At 40.2% G+C, this 14,477-nt stretch overlaps 1 pseudogene; it reads right to left on the bottom strand.

The window, feature by feature from the left end:
• Positions 1–11,188: 11,188 nt before the first annotated feature.
• On the bottom strand, positions 11,189–14,178 carry LOC101012131 (annotated as a pseudogene).
• Between the last annotated feature and the right edge of the window lie 299 nt (positions 14,179–14,477).

Genomic DNA, 14,477 nt, shown 5'->3' with positions numbered 1-14,477 from the left:
AGGAGGAGGCAAAAGTAGAAACCCCTGATAAGCCCATCAGGTCTTGTGAGACGTATTCACTATCACGAGATTGGCACAAGAAAGACCAGCCCCTATGATTCAATTACCTCCCTCTGGGTCCCACCCACAACATGTAGGAATACAATTCAAGTTGAGATTTGAATGGAGACGGAGTCAAACCATATCAGAGGTTAATCAAGGACTCTAACTTAAATCTCCCAACTTCCATGCCAGGCCCTTCTCCACCACATTTGTATAAAAGAGATAGCCAAAATATTTAATACCTGTATATAGCACAGGTACTGGACTGAAGACCCGCCTGAGTGTTGGCACAGGGTCCTGAAGGCAGCCCAATGTGGTGGGCAATAGCTTTTTATTTGCTGTGTCAAAGAGTGTTCTGTGGGGTCCTGGGGGAGGAGCAGAGGTGGCTTCAGTGCCAGGTGGACGGGGAGTGTTGTGGAGCTTGGTCAAGAGACCAGTATGGAAGTATTTAAATATATTAACAACTGCGACAGTCATCCCAGTGTGTCCCAGGTGTGTAGCAGTTGCATTGGTCTAATTTAGATAAAACTTAGGTATACATTTTTTCTTCATTTGTATATTTTGATGTGTGAAGACTCAGAAGCTCTGGCCAAGTGATGTGCTTTAAATCTTTCAACATTTAGACGTCATAAAAATGCTAGGTAGTCGGGACATTACACGTAATTAAACAAAGTCTAAGGGGTCTTACAGGCTTTTAATATCAGTCATGAAAATGAAATCTTTTTTTTTTTTTTGAGATGGAGTCTCGCTCTGTCACCTGGGCTGGAGTGCAGTGGCATGATATCAGCTTACCATAATTTCCACCTTCCCAATTCCAACAATTCTCCTGTCTCAGCCTCCCAGATAGCTGGGACCACAGGCGTGCACCACCATGCCCAGCTAACTTTTGAATTTTTAATAGAGACGGGGTTTCACCATGTTAGCCAGGCTGGTCTCGAACTCCTGACCTCAAGTAATCCCCCCGCCTTGGCCTCCCAAAGTGCTGGGATTACAGGCGTGAGCCACTGTGCCCAGCCGAAAATGAAATCTTTAAATTGCAAAATAGATGTAGCTCCCCAGAAATATGAACTCTCTAAAAATGCATGAGCTGCTGCTTATCCATCTTCAAGGAAAAATGAGTCACAGTAATGTTTCCCTCTGTGAAACAGATTTTAAATTGTGATTTATGCGGTTTAAAAGCAGTTAAGTAGCCTTTGTCAGTAAGACTATCATGAGATGGTTTGATGGAGACTATTTCGGATAAATTACCAAATCAACTCAATTCCCCTTCCTCAGAGCCAGAGAGTAAAGAATACCCAGGAATGGCTGTGTGTGTGTGTGTGTGTGTGTGTGTGTGTGTGTGTGTGTGTGTGAAGAGGGTCTTTGTTGTCTCATTGTTTTCCTCTCTCCAGCTCCTCAGGAGGTGCTACAAAGACACAGCATACGTGAAAGCTAAACAACAGCATGTACATAAATATTCCTCCTCCTCCCCTGCCTAAAACCAAAACATCTATTTCACAGCTTGAAATCCCAGCATTTCATCTGGCCTTTAAAAGTCCCCAAATAAAACAAAATTATTCCTGAAAAGTCTTGAATACTTACATCTCTTTTCCACCACAGAAAAATGGGGTTGAGTTTCCCACAAAAAAATATTTTCGCATCTATTTATTTAACAGATCTTTCAAAAATATCAAAAGTTAAATCACACTTTGTCCCACTTTTAAAGAAACTGTCTTATTGAAAATGAAGACTATATGAATAGAGATATAGTAGAGGTTTAAATATATATTGAATGTGGGATGAATGAAAAAAAATCAACATGTATGTATACCAGTTAGACCTCAATAAAGCTGCTTAAAATTAATTCACATGTAGTTTAATACTTGATCTGGGGACTTCTGATGCCATCTGTATCATCTAGGGTTCAATCAGAGAAAGAAAACCACTACACACAGGTACACACACACAAACAGATTTAACCTTACACAATTGGTGGAAGTTGGTTAAGTAGTCTGAGTAAGGTTGTCTTTGCCACTTGTGATGCTGGAGCTTAAAGTCCACAGGGCAGGCAGTTGGGGAAGGGAAGATGGCTATGAAATGAGGGAAAGCAACAGTAAGCTGGAACCCACAAGCACAAGCTGAAGACAAGGATGGGCTGAAACCTGTGACAGTTCTTGTTGACTCTGACCTTAGCATTGAAAGAAATGGCAAAAAAAACTGCAATTACCTTTGCACGGACCGAATAGTATGATTGTTTTGTAGAAGCTGGGGAGCCTTCATCACAGGGCTAAACCCACACACCTTACGCAGAAGTAGAAGCATCGGAAAGAGGAGTCAGGGGAGAGTGGAGCAGTTAAAGCCCAGCTGCTGACTCTCTCCAATGAGGACAGTTAGCAGATCAGTGACGATGTGGGAGTTACAAAATGGCTGTTGTTCTCTTCTGCTATCCTAATCTTACATAAGAATTTCTCTTGTGGCCCACTTTAACCAGCAACATATAGGAAGGGGATATCTTAAAAACGTAGTTGAGCCTTGCCAAGTTGACACATTCCAAAGCCACCATAACAGTCACTATATAATCTAGGGAGAGAAGTGTTAACATATTTCTGAGAACCAGGTTTTCAAAATGAAACTGAAGGTATTTACCCAGCAGGGCAAAGATGAGGGTAAGGGTGGTGCAAAAAGAGGTAACAAAGCATATACTTAGTTAGTCACTCTCCCTCTCTCTCCTTTCATTTATTAAAATTGTATATTATTTATTCTATGTCAGCCCTGTACTAAATTGTATTTGCCAAAGATGGCCACAATATATCCCTTCCAGCACGATCACCTTACATTGTGATGTTAACACTCCTATATCAAGAGTCTACATTTACTCCCCTTAAATCTGGACAGGACTGAGACTGTGGCAGAAGTGACATTGCATGACTTCCGAGGCTAGCTCATAAACATGATTAATTTTCACTGGGCTCTCTATCTTTCTGGAGACTCTCATCATTGACTCCATGTTATGAGGAAGCCTAACCTATATGGAGAGGTCACATGGAGATGTCCCAGTTGACATTTCCAGCCATGATCTCAGCATAAATCAGTCAGCATCGATCACTAAACATGTAAGTTAGTGAGTTTTCAGATGATTTCTGCCCCCAGTCTTTAGGCATCCCTTCCCCTCCAAAAAAAACAAAAACAAAAACAAAAACAAAACAAACAAAAAAACCACAATGCCATATGGAACAGAGAGATGAGCCATTCCACTGAGTCTTGCTCAAATTACAAATTTATGAGCAAAATTAATGTTGTCATTATTTCAAGCTACCAAGTTTTGGGGTGATTTGTTACACAGCCATAGTAACTGAAACAGGCTCTTTGCCAGACCAATAAGGTATGTAATGGACAATATATATTATGTTATTAAATTGTACATAATTACCTAAATCCTTTTGCTTTAATATTGCTTAAATTGGCTTGAAGTTAAGTTTTTAATCAATACTTTTGTGTAGTGGGTTTTTTTTTTCACTTTCTATCTTGACATAAATGTAGATTTGCATGCAGCTTTAAGAAGTAATACAGAGAGAGAGAGAGATCCCATTTACTGTTTACCTAGTTTCCCTCAATAGTAACATCTTTCCTAACTATAGTACAATATCACAACCAGGAAATTGATGTTGATACAGTTTACCAAACTTATTCAGATCTCACCAGTTGTACACGCAGTCGTGTGTGTGTATTTAGTTCTATGCAATTTTATCACATTTGTAGTGTTATGTGATCACCACTATAGTCAGGATAGAAAATAGCTGGGTGTGGTGGCCCATGCCTATAGTCCCACATAGGAGCCTGAGGCAGGAGGATTGCTTCAGCCCAAAAGTTTAAGTCCAGCCTGGGCAACATAGTGAGATCCTGTCTCTACAATAATAATAATAATAATTATAAAATTTTAAAACTACAGAACAGTCCCATTACAAGGAACTCCTTATGCACCCTTTATAGCCACAACCACCTCCTTTCTGCCACCACCACCTGCCAACCCCTAGCAACCATTAATCTGGTTTCCATAACTATGATTTTTTCATTTCAAGAATGTTATATAAAATTCATTCATTATGGACTGAATGAAATCATATGGTATGTAAACTTTTGAGATTACCTTTTCTTACTCAGCATAATTCCCTGGAGATCCATCTAGGTTGTTATGCATATTGATAGCATGTTCCTTTTTACAGTTGAGTAGTATTTCATGGTATGGATATACCACAGTTAAGTATTCACTCCTTAAAGAGCATCTGGGTCATTTCCAGTGTTTGAATATTATAACATCCACGCACATTTGTGTGTGTGTGAACATATATTTTCATTTCTCTGGGATAAATGCTCAAGAGTGAAATTGCTGTGTTGTATGATAAGCATGTGTTTAGTTTTGTAAGAAACTGTCATGTTCTTTTTCAGAGTAGCCATACCATTTTCCATTATCTTTAGCAATGTATGAGTGATCCAGTTTCTCTGCATTATCATTTCAATACATGTGTAGTGATATAGCAACATTTTTTTGTAATATGATCTGACCAGATGTGTGTAAACTCTGTTCCTTCTTGTTTTCACCAGGGATCTTATTTTCTTCAGAGCTTCTAGGCCTAGGGCCTGCTGAGAAATTTCACACCCATGTCAAATGGTGAGGGGATCTTCTGTTTTTTTAACACTACCTCATTCCCCTTGACCATCCTCCATGAGATGGAGAAGAAAATGAGTTATGTGGGCTCCATAGCTAATGGCTGGCTATCCTTTTTTTTAAGAAACAACTCCTAATAGATATGCAGAGGCTTTGTTCCAAAAAAAATTTAAATACATTTTGCAAGATATTTTAGGTAAAAAAAATCAAGATAAAGAATGAGGCCGGGCGCGGTGGCTCAAGCCTGTAATCCCAGCACTTTGGGAGGCCGAGACGGGCGGATCATGAGGTCAGGAGATCGAGACCATCCTGGCTAACACGGTGAAACCCCGTCTCTACTAAAAAAATACAAAAAAAAAAAAACTAGCCGGGCGAAGTGGCGGGTGCCTGTAGTCCCAGCTACTGGGGAGGCTGAGGCAGGAGAATGGCGTGAACCCGAGAGGAGGAGCTTGCAGTGAGCTGAGATCCGGCCACTGCACTCCAGCCTGGGTGACAGAGCGAGACTCCGTAAACAAAAAAAAAAAAAAAAAAAAAAAAAAAAAAAAAAAAAAAAGAATGATAAGGTTGGGGACAAGATTAAATATAAGGTTTAACATATAAAATGTATGAGGTCTCTTGCAATTGAGTCACAAATTTGCCTGTGCATTTGTAGCGTTAAGAGGGAAATGTGGTGAACTATCTATTTCACAACATTCATGGGGAAATAATAAACTAGTTTCTCACAGAAACCCAGCCTGTTTCTGTGAGCAGAATGGAAATTCCCCCATGTCTACGGAGGCCACTAGGCAATGTAAGTGAGTGAAGCAGATTGGGAATAAGAGAATAGGGAGTAGGGGCTGGGGCTGTGTCAAACTGGAAAGCACATGCACAGTCTAAGGGCATCTACTACTACTCAGCCTCAGCCAATATTCCCAGAGGGAAGCATAAGCCCTGTGTTGCCAGATTTATTTTGACTTTTAATATATTAGCAACTATATCAGTGAAAATAATAACTGAACAAAATGCTTCTGTAGTCCAGAGCTGGTCAGTTGCTGCCAGTTTAAAACCTCTGGCCTTGAAGAGTAGGCAGAAACATCTAATGCAAGACAATCCTTATAAATATGACCTCTTTCAGCTTAGCTTTGGATAACTATTGAATGTCACTGAGTCGGTGATTAAGCTTTCTGACATGCATTTAGAATGAAGATTGTATGGCTGGTCAAGTATGGTGTCATACACTTTCATAGTCAGCCAACAATAATAAAAACATGAACAAAAGACTTGAACAGGCACTTCGTGAAAGAAGATATCCAAATTGCCAATAAATATATGAAAAGTGCTCAATGTTATTAGTCATGAGGAATATACAAATTAAAACCACAGTGAGATAAAACTACATACTCACTAAAATGGTAAATATAAAAAACACCCCCTCAAGTGTGGGTGAAGACGTAGAGTAATTGGAATGCTCATACGTTGCTGATACGAATGTAAACTTGTACACCTTTGTCATTTCTAATGAAATGTAATACATTCCTTCCTCATTGCCTAGAAATTTCTTTTTTTTTAGGTCATATCCAAATGTTTATTTAACTCATAACCTCTATAACACATTAAGTTGAACTTACAGAAATGAAAGCAAAGCATTTGAAAATTGATCTGTGGATACAGGATCTATAGGAAACAAATATAAAACATGAGACTCAATGAGTCTGATGGTGATAATAATTAATGTTTAGGATTCAACCTATATTCTAATTAATCTAATTGGGTTAACTACAATCATGAAATATTCCATATTTTCCTCTTATGATTTTGTTTGTTTTTTAAACTTTTATTTTAGGTTCAGGGATACATGTGCAGGTTTGTTATATAGGTAAACTCATTTCACAGGGGTGTTGTTGTTCAGATTTTGTCACCCAGGTACTAAGCCTAGTATCCAACAGTTAGGTTGTTTGTTTATTTGTTTTTCTCCTCTGCCTCCTCCCATCTGTCACCCTTGCGTAGGCCCCAGTGTCTGTTATTCTCCTCTATGTGTCCATGTGTTCCTATCATTTAGCTCCCGCTTATAAGTGAGAATACGTGGTACTTGATTTTCTGTTCCTGCATTAGTTTTTTTTTTAATTTTTAGTTTTTTTATTTCAATAGGTTTCTTGGGGAACAGGTGGTGTTTGGTTATATGAATAAGTTCTTTAATGGTGATTTCTGAGATTTTGGTACACCCATCACCCAACCAGTGTACACTGTGCTCAATGTGTAGTATTTTATCCATCACCACCCCCCCTTTCCTCCCAAGTCCTCAAAGTCCAAAGTATCATTCTTATGCCTTTGTGCCCTCATAGCTTAGCTCCCACATATGAGTGAGAACATACAATGCTTTGATTTTCCATTCCTGAGTTACTTCACTTAGAATAATAGTGTCCAATTCCATCCAGGTTGCTGTGAATACCATTATTTCATTCCTTTATATGGCTGAGTAGTATTCCATGGAATATATACCACATTTTCTTTATCCTCTCATTGACTGATGGGCATTTGGGCTGGTTCCATATTTTTGCAATTACAAATTGTGCTGCTACAAACATGCGTATGCAAGTATCTTTTTCTTTTAATGACTTCTTTTCCTCTGGGTAGATACCTAGTAGTGGGGTTGCTGGATCAAACTGTAGATCTACTTGTAGTTTTTAAAGGAATCTTCACGCTGTTTCCCATATAGGTTATACTAGTTTACATTCCCACCAACAGTGTAAAAGTGTTCCCTTTTCACCGCATCCATGTCAACATCTATTTTTTTTTTTATTATTTTTTTGATTATGGCCATCTTGCAGGAGTGAGGTGGTATCACATTGTGATTTTGATTTACATTTCCCTGGTAATTAGTGATGTTGAGCATTTCTTCCATATGCTTGTTGGCCATTTGTATAGAGAAAATCTTCACAGTCTATACAAATGACAAAGAACTAATATCCAAAATCTACAAAGAACTCAAATAAATCAGCAAGCAAAAAACAAACAATCCTATCAAAAACTGGTCTAAGGACATGAATACAAATTTTCAAATGACCTAGCAATTTCACTTCTAAGTATTTACTAACCAAAAGAAATGCATGTATATATCCATAGAAAGACTTGGACAAGAATATTCAGAGCAGTTTTATTCGGACTACCATTAACTGAAAACATCCCAAATGTCCATCAACAGGAAAATGAGTAAATGAAAAACTTTGGGGTATATTCATACAGTGAATGAGCAATAGAAAGAAATAATTATGATGCATCCAACAGCATAGATTAATCTCAAAAACATTAGGTTGGGTGAAAGAAGCCCTACACAAAAGAGTATATACTATATGATTCCATTTATATAAGGTTCAAAAACAGGCTGGGCATGGTGGCTTATAACTATAATTCCAGCACTTTGGAAGGCCAAGGCTGGAGGATCACTTGAACTAAGGAGTTCAAGACCAGCATGGGTAACATAGTGAGACCCTGTCTCTACAAAATAAACAAACAAACAAACAAACAAATAAATAAGCCAGTCATGGGGGCTTGCACCTATAGTCCTAGCTACTCGGGAAGCTGAGGCAGGAGGATCACTTGAGCCCAGGAGGTCCAGGCTGCAGTGAGTCATGTTTGTGCCACTGCACTCCTACCTGGGTGACAGAATGGGACCCTACTTACAAAACAAGGATTTAAAGTTCAAAAACAGCGCAACTTGTGGTAATTTTAAAACTGGTTGCCTCTGTGGGTGCGGGAACTGACTTTAAATCCGAGTGATGGAAATGTTCTATATCTTGAGCTGGGTGGTTACATGTTGTATATTTTTGCTAAAATTTTCCAAACGGTACTCATAAAATCTGCACATTTTACTATATGTAAATTATACCTCATTAATTTACTAAAATAATAGTTGGGTCCTGGAAAAAAAACAACTGGACAAGGACACTGCTGGCCTGGTCCAACCAAACTATCCAGATTCACACAGGGAAGAAATGTCAGCCTCCATGTTGGTATGTTGTACTTGGGTGCATGTGCTGGGCTAGTTCCCACATAGAAATGGCAAAACATGCTTATAGAGTGCCCGAGAGAGAAAATCCTTCTTTCCCCAGAAGTTTCCTACCATACAGAGAGGCAGTACATGGTAATGGCTAGGAAAATGACTTTGGAGCCAAATAACATAGATTCAAATTTTGGCTTTCTCAAATATTAGCTTGATGACTTCGAGGAAATTCTTACTGTTCCAAGCCTCTCATTGCTCAGCTATAAAAATGGGTATGATAATACCTTCCTCAAAGTATCATCATGAAGATTGTCTGCAAAGTGCTCACTTAGCACAGTAACACCCATATGGTAAAGTATTCAATAAATTATAGCATTTCATTCTATATTCATCTAGGGACCAAATGTCTGAACATCTACCTTTCAAAGCTTATCTAACATCTTCTCCTTAAAGAACTTTCTGCTATTCTAAGACTCCTAGAAAGAGTAACATACTGAGTTCTTCAGGCCTTAGTGTAAATTACTTTTAGAAAAATATGACTTCTCTCAGAGACAAGCAAGGTGGGTAGGTTATAGGGTAACTTACTTGACATAGATGTAGGGGAAAGCACTGCTAAAGGAAGAGGTGTCATTTGGGATTCCTGTTTGCAAGTAATTGAAATGATCTTTGGTTTAACCGAAGGCAGAGGCTGGAAAATCAGGCCTGGGCTTACAGAAACCAAGGTCACTCTGTAGGCCTAGGCCACAGAATTCATAGCAACTAATTTAAAGAAGGAAGTGACCAATAAACGCATGACCTCCATTTGTTTCATTGCATCAATTCCTCAAGATCCAAAGTTTGGGGAAAGAGTATCAGTTTTGTCAAGCTCACACCAACTTCTCTTTCCTGGCTCTCAAAGTAGGCAAGGCTAGATGCCTTTGGCTTCCAAAGGGTGAGGGAGGAACCTGGAATTACCTTACACCAAGATTACCCTAATCAGGGAGAGATATTCACCAAAAGAAAATTGGGGTGCCTTGGGAAGTGGCAGTGGATACCGGGCAGCTGAAAAGTAACAGATATCTACAGGAACACAGGGCACAGTAGTGGAGGGCCAGAAAATACCATTTCCTCCTTAGCGGGTTCTTAAGAGGTCTTTTATTTGGAGCTCAACAACTTTTTGGTGATCCTATTATTAAATTCATCTCAACAACAGCTCTGAGCAGCAGAGAGGGACTATCAATTTATTTCCTTATTAGTGACCTGTTCTATCTCATTGTATTTATTTCTTAAGAGTCCAAGTGCTTTCTGTGAAGGTTAGCAGGAAGCCTAGAGCAAATATTTAAGAGCATCATTTGTTATATTATATATATTATATATTTTTACACATATAAAAGTTAAAAGATTAGGGTGACTTCTTGCACAAATCTTAGTAAAACAACTGTACTAGCTAACAAGTTATACACAGTAGTCATTAAAATATTGAAATATAGGGAAATATAAATTTTAGCTCATTTAAATGTTTCCAGAAAAAATATTTTATTTTCATGGAAATGTTACTTTGGTGTTGCCTACTACAACCTTTTTGGGAAGAAGGAGGCCAAAATATCAATTTGAAAATTGTACTTAAAATTTATTTTAATTTTTAAATTTCCATCAGACTTTCTTATATACATTTTTCCTCAGCTTGAGAGAAATCATGTGCTGCCATACTACATTTTTTAATTCGATATGAACTTTATCAGAAAATATTTTTACTTCAATTAATCTGTGTGTGTGTGTGTGTGTGTGCCCGTGCGCATGCTTATAAAGCCTTGGTAAATTGTGACAACTGCCTTTTCTGAGTGGTATAATATCATAGCTCTCTTGCAATCATTTTGAATTATGTGTGCATGTCAACCAATTCAAGTACACTTCTGCTCCATAGGCAACTTCATTTAGTTAAAAAAAAAACCTTGTTTTTACCATAACACTGTGCTTCACACAAAAAAATAATAACTTTCATATTATATTACAAAACAAATAACTGAATCCTCAATGTTGAACTTTTAAAATGAATTTTCAATAGAATTCAAAACAATATCATATTTCACTTTGATAGAATGAACTTCTAAAAATTTTACTTTGATTCAATGAGTTGGGTAAGAAAAATTTAGCCATCATTGGAATTAACAGATTGTTTTATTTGAAGCATTCAATATCACTGATTTAAAACTGACCTCGCTTAATTCTTTGCAAAGCTCTGCTAATGAAGTGAACACAATAACATCTATCAGTTCATTTTTAATATATGCACATGAACACTTGGAATAAAAATGAATGGCATTAATTTAGGAAAATGATGATTTGATCTAAATTAAAAGTCATGCTTTACTGAGTGATATGTAAATACACCTTCTGAAGACATATTAATACATGTTAAATTGCCATCTTCAGGCCCAGGCTTCTTAAATTAACTATGAAGTTTTGAAACTATGAAGTTTTCTAAGTGCAGTAAACCACCATGGCACGTGTATACCTATGTAACAAACCTGCACGGTCTGCACATGTATCCCGGAACTTAAAGTAAAATAAATTTAAAAAAGAAACTATGAAGTTTTGAAATAAATGTGTATATATCTTTCACAGATCTACCTCCTTGGATTTTATATAGCCAGTCATTGATATTATTTTGGCTCCCAGGGTGGCTGGTAAATGGCTCTTAAACTTTTGTGCAAATTACATGTCCATGATCAACTGTCTTGAGAAACAGAAAGTCAGTAATTCGGTTGTTATTAATAATCATGTGCTTCATTTTTTTCAGAATGAAGCATCTTGTTTACAGCTTAATATATACGCATATAAAACACACTTCTGTCCCCTCCCCAATAAGCGGGTCCAGACACCTCCTTCCTACAGCGGACAGGGGAGAGGGCCATCAGGGCAGTGCCTATTTTCTCAAAGGCACGTACCCTCCTCTCCCAAAATGTTCCCTGCCTCCAGTTCCGATGCAGGAGGCCAGGCAGGAAGCCCCTCTGAAAAAGAAAGGGTCCCCCCCAAACTTCCACCCCACCTTGGTTTGAGCTGCAGTTGTGAGGACCTCGCTGAACTCTCTGGGACCCCTCATTTCTGCTCCCTGTTACATCATCCAAGCCTGAAGCACAAGTCACAAGTAGGTGGGGGTGTGGGGGACTGGTCTGGTGTTGGCTCAGTCAGGTGGTTGCTCTCCCTGGAGGACCCCCCAGAGTTGATGTCTCTGAGGCTGTAGGATCCTGATTTGGACTCCTCCAGCCCCCTATCCGCACCATATTTTGTGAGGTGAGTTCCTGGGCTCTCCCTGGCTGCCTCAGGGTGGGGCTGATCTCAGTTGAAGTCAGCATCTGAGGAGTCCCTTGAAGAGGAGGAACGGGTGGATTCATTGTCTTCATCCTCCCTGCCATTCTCCTCATCATCCTTATCCTTGTCATCCTCCTTATTCTTGTCCCTATCCTTGATCTCATCCTCAATGCTGGACTTGGAGGAGTCCCCACCATCCTCAGAGGAGTCACTAGTCTCATCATCTTCCTCTTCTTCCTCTTCATCCTCGTTGTCCTTCTCCTCAGACTCCTAATTGGACTTCAGAGTAGTCCAGCTGGACTTGGAGTGCAGGTCTCAAAGCTTAGTCACGCTCTTACATTTATTGGAGATGTACTCTATAAATTACATGGTCCTGGGGAGACTGTTGATGCAGAGGCCCAGGTGTACTTTGTACACTTCTGCTGCTCCTTGGCCGGCTTTTTGTAGTGCTCTTTCTGGCTCTGGGAGATGTGCTGCCAGTGGCTGCCAATCTCCACAATGTGTTCCTTCAGTGGCAGGTGGTTCAGCTCCCCATTGGACAGCAGCTCCTGGGAACTGTTCATGGGAGGCTTCTTGGTTTCTCCCAGGAACTTTATCTTCTTGGAAGAGTTTCTAGCAGCCAGAGATGCCTGCATCTCGCTCGGCTCTCTCTCATATCACTTTTGATGTTTAGCTGCCTTCTTAATCCATAGCAGTTTCTCCTTATTCTTTATGTTATTCCAGGTCATTTCCATGGCTTTTGAGGGCTTCACCCAGTTGTTCTTCAATTGGGCCATGTAGTCACTAATGATGCTCTGTTGTCAGATCTCTGCTGTCTTGGGTGACTCTGGCAGCTTGCCCTGGGCCTAGTACTCCCTCCTGGGCCTTGTTCTTGGCCTTCTTCTTCCCAGATCATTCCACATTTTGGCCATCAGGTAGGTCCACTCACTCCCAGAGAGCTCAGGCTGCTCCTCCCACAACTGCTACCACTTCTCCTCAAAGAAAAAGAAATGAACATGTCCAATATAGGCCACTTAGGCTTCTCTGAGTTGCCCTTACCCCCATCTTGGGATGGCTTCTTGGAGGCCAGGCTGGTGGCTTGCTTCTTGTTGCTATTCAACATCTTCTCCTTCCCCAGGACCCACTACTGCTCCTCCCTGGGGAAGGCTCCAAGTAAATGGAGGAGCTCCACCTCATAATGTTTCTTTTTCTGAATGTACTTCTTGTGATAGGCATCCTTCTCCTTCTGGGAGAGGAGCTTCAACTGTTGGCTGCACAGCACCATGCACTCTCTGCTGGGTGTGTCCTTCATGTCAGCCATGCGCTCTTCTCAGTACAGCAAGTAGCTTTTTGGAAGTGGCTTGGTGGGTCATCCATCAAACTTGTCCTTGAGCTGCCATTCTCAGCCTTGGTGAGGGTGAACTTGGTGATGCCCACCCCACCTTGGCTCAAGGTGCTTCTGGATATAGTCCCACATCGTCTCCTCATATTCCTTCTGCTGCTCCAGGGCCTTATTAATCCATTTCAGCCTCTTATTGTCCAAGAGCTGAGACCACTGCTTCCTAGGAAGTCCTTCACCTCCTTACCTCCTTCGTAGTGGTAACTGGGCTCACTTTGAGATACACCTTCTTCTCATGAGTGTACCACAGTTGCTGGGGAATTTGGGGCTTCTTGGGGATATCTGACTTCTTGTCATTCTGGATTGGGTCAGAGTGATCCTCTTTGAATTGGGTCAGGTTTCTACAGAACTTTTGTTTCTCCTTATGGAAGCCCTGAATATATTTCATCTTCTTCTCCGGAAACTGCTTGGTCAGGTCCAGATTGCTCATCTCAAGGGGAGTTTCACATACTTGTCCTGCTTCTTCATGAAGAAGGGAAGTAAGGAATCAAGGAATTCCTTGGGAAATCTGCAGGTTTTTTTTTTTTTTTTTTTTTTTTTTTTTTGCCTTTGTAAGGATTTGTAACGTGTTTCTGAGCATTGAGGATCAATTCTGTCAATGTATGGAACTTCCTGGCCTTGTTAGAAATCTCTACCCATTCAAACCTACAGAAAAGTCCTTAAATGCTACATTTTCCCACTTCATATGTGACTTGATAGTTTTGAACTTGGAGCTGTCATTGGCTGTAAAGTAATTCTTCAAGCATTGCGGCAAAGTCAGCATGTCTTCCTGGTACCAGCATTCTTGGCCTTTGGGGGTGGCCATTTTCAGGTCTGTGGGGCAGTCAGTTTTTCTCTTTATCCTCCAGGTATCCAGCTACCTCTTCCATGGTGCTGGCTGGCAACCCAGGATCAAAGCCACCTCACCCTTTAGAAGACATACCAATTCCCACTCAGGCAGGCTGAGAGGTGAGGGACTTTCTATCCCTCTCCCCTCCCAAAGAAGAGGTGGGCACAGGTCCCACACTCACAGAGATGACCAACCAAGACCCTAATAGACTTAATGGGTTGGTAGATGTGGGAGCATGCTCCTCCTCTTCTTCCTAACCTCTACCCTATCCCCTACAGCCTTGCTCCGTGGTGTGCACACTCCCCTGCCCACT

Source organism: Papio anubis, chromosome X (assembly GCF_008728515.1).
Source record: "Papio anubis isolate 15944 chromosome X, Panubis1.0, whole genome shotgun sequence".
NCBI lineage: Eukaryota > Metazoa > Chordata > Mammalia > Primates > Cercopithecidae > Papio > Papio anubis.
The sequence above is the reverse complement of the archived record's forward strand: the minus strand, read 5'-3'. Positions and strand labels throughout refer to the sequence as shown.